We start from the raw sequence: 2,500 nt of genomic DNA on the forward strand, positions 1-2,500 counted from the left end.
TGACATAGAATTATCTTAGTACCGTAACATGACATAGAATTATCTTAGTACCGTAACATGACATAGAATTATCTTAGTACCGAAACATGACGTAGAATTATCTACATTATAGTACCGAAATCATGACGTAGAATTATCTTACCACCGAAGCCATGACGTAGACTTATCTTGGTACCGAAACCATGACATAGAATTATCTTAGTACTGAAATCATGATGTAGAATTATCTTAGCACCGAAGCCATGACGTAGAATTATCTTAGTACCGATAAGGACCATGCACAGTGACTAGAGGTGCTGTAAACAGTGCTTTAGCACTCTCCTGAATGGCCTGTAGGGGGTGCTCTCTCCTTTAGACTACAGTCCAGCCTAGAGACGCTGTATTGGCCTGTCTACAGCCCAGCCTAGAGATGCTGTATTGGCCTGCCTACAGTCCAGCCTAGAGACGCTGTATTGACCTGTAGGGGGTGCTCTCTCCTTTAGACTACAGCCCAGCCTAGAGACGCTGTATTGGCCTATCTACAGACCAGCCTAGAGACGCTTTATTGGCCTGCCTACAGCCCAGCCTAGAGACGCTTTATTGGCCTGTAGGTGGCGCTCTCTCCTTTAGACTACAGCCCAGCCTAGAGACGCTTTATTGGCCTGTAGGTGGCGCTCTCTCCTTTAGACTACATCCCAGCCTAGAGAGGCTTTATTGGCCTGCCTACAGCCCAGCCTAGAGACGCTTTGCCTGAATGGCCTGAGTGTGTTGACCTGCAGGGTCTGTGTTGGTGTGTGCTGGCCTGCAGGGTGTGTGTTGGTGTGCAGGGTGTGTGTTGGTGTGTAGGGTGTGTGTAGGGTGTGTGTTGGTGTGTGTTGGTGTGTAGGGTGTGTGTTGGTGTGTAGGGTGTGTGTTGGTGTGTGTAGGGTGTGTGTAGGGTGTGTGTTGGTGTGTAGGGTGTGTGTTGGTGTGTGTTGGTGTGTGTTGGTGTGTAGGGTGTGTGTTGGTCAGTAGGGTGTGTGTTGGTGTGTGTAGGGTGTGTGTAGGGTGTGTGTTGGTGTGTGTAGGGTGTGTGTAGGGTGTGTGTTGGCCTGTAGGGTGTGTGTTGGTGTGTAGGGTGTGTGTAAGGTGTGTAGGGTGTGTGTTGGTGTGTAGGGTGTGTGTAAGGTGTGTAGGGTGTGTGTTGGTGTGTAGGGTGTGTGTAGGGTGTGTGTAGGGTGTGTAGGGTGTGTGTTGGTGTGTAGGGTGTGTGTTGGCCTGCAGGGGGTGTGTGTTGGTGTGTGTTGGTCAGTAGGGTGTGTGTTGGCCTGCAGGGGGTGTGTGTTGGTGTGTGTTGGTGTGTGTAGGGTGTGTGTTGGCCTGCAGGGGGTGTGTGTTGGTGTGTGTAGGGTGTGTGTGTAGGGTGTGTGTAGGGTGTGTGTTGGCCTGCAGGGTGTGTGTGTTGGTGTGTGTAGGGTGTGTGTTGGTGTGTGTAGGGTGTGTGTAGGGGGTGTGTAGGGGGTGTGTGTAGGGTGTGTGTGTAGGGTGTGTGTTGGTGTGTGTAGGGTGTGTGTTGGTGTGTAGGGTGTGTGTTGGTGTGTGTAGGGTGTGTGTTGGTGTGTGTAGGGTGTGTGTAGGGTGTGTATTGGCCTGCAGGGGGTGTGTGTAGGGTGTGTGTAGGGTGTGTGTTGGTGTGTGTAGGGTGTGTATTGGCCTGCATGGGGTGTGTGTAGGGTGTGTGTAGGGTGTGTGTTGGTGTGTGTAGGGTGTGTATTGGCCTGCAGGGTGTGTGTGTAGGGTGTGTGTTGGGTGTGTGTTGGCCTGCAGGGTGTGTGTGTTGGTGTGTGTAGGGTGTGTATTGGCCTGCAGGGTGTGTGTGTTGGTGTGTGTAGGGTGTGTATTGGCCTGCAGGGTGTGTGTGTAGGGTGTGTGTAGGGTGTGTGTTGGCCTGCAGGGTGTGTGTGTTGGTGTGTTTAGGGTGTGTGTATTGGCCTGCAGGGTATGTTTGTTGGTGTGTGTAGGGTGTGTATTGGCCTGCAGGGTGTGTGTGTTGGTGTGTGTAGGGTGTGTGTTGGTGTGTGTAGGGTGTGTGTGTTGGTGTGTGTAGGGTGTGTATTGGCCTGCAGGGGGTGTGTGTTGGTGTGTGTAGGGTGTGTATTGGCCTGCAGGGGGTGTGTGTTGGTATGTGTAGGGTGTGTATTGGCCTGCAGGGTGTGTGTGTTGGTGTGTGTAGGGGGTGTGTGTTGGTGTGTGTAGGGTGTGTGTGTGTGTTGGTGTGTGTAGGGTGTGTGTTGGCCTGCAGGGTGTGTGTGTAGGGTGTGTGTAGGGTGTGTGTTGGTGTGTAGGGTGTGTGTAGGGTGTGTGTTGGTGTGTGTGTAGGGTGTGTGTGTAGGGTGTGTATTGGTGTGTGTGTAGGGTGTGTGTGTAGGGTGTGTGTGTAGGGTGTGTATTGGCCTGCAGGGGGTGTGTGTTGGTGTGTGTAGGGTGTGTATTGGCCAGCAGGGTGTGTGTGTTGGTGTGTGTAGGGTGTGTATTGGCCTGC

At 52.4% G+C, this 2,500-nt stretch overlaps 1 protein-coding gene across 1 annotated transcript in view; it reads right to left on the bottom strand.

Moving 5' to 3' along the window:
• The window catches only part of LOC143135861 (leucine-rich repeat-containing protein 17-like), a 37,302-nt gene that overhangs the window by 33,573 nt on the left and 1,229 nt on the right, over positions 1–2,500 (bottom strand). The gene's annotated exons all lie outside the window — the stretch shown is intronic.

This window comes from Alosa pseudoharengus, unplaced genomic scaffold (genome assembly GCF_046254945.1).
Source record: "Alosa pseudoharengus isolate Yale_2024_CS ecotype anadromous, Long Island Sound unplaced genomic scaffold, YU_APseudo_1.1 YU_APseudo_1.1_scf_20, whole genome shotgun sequence".
Classification (NCBI taxonomy): Eukaryota; Metazoa; Chordata; class Actinopteri; order Clupeiformes; family Clupeidae; genus Alosa; species Alosa pseudoharengus.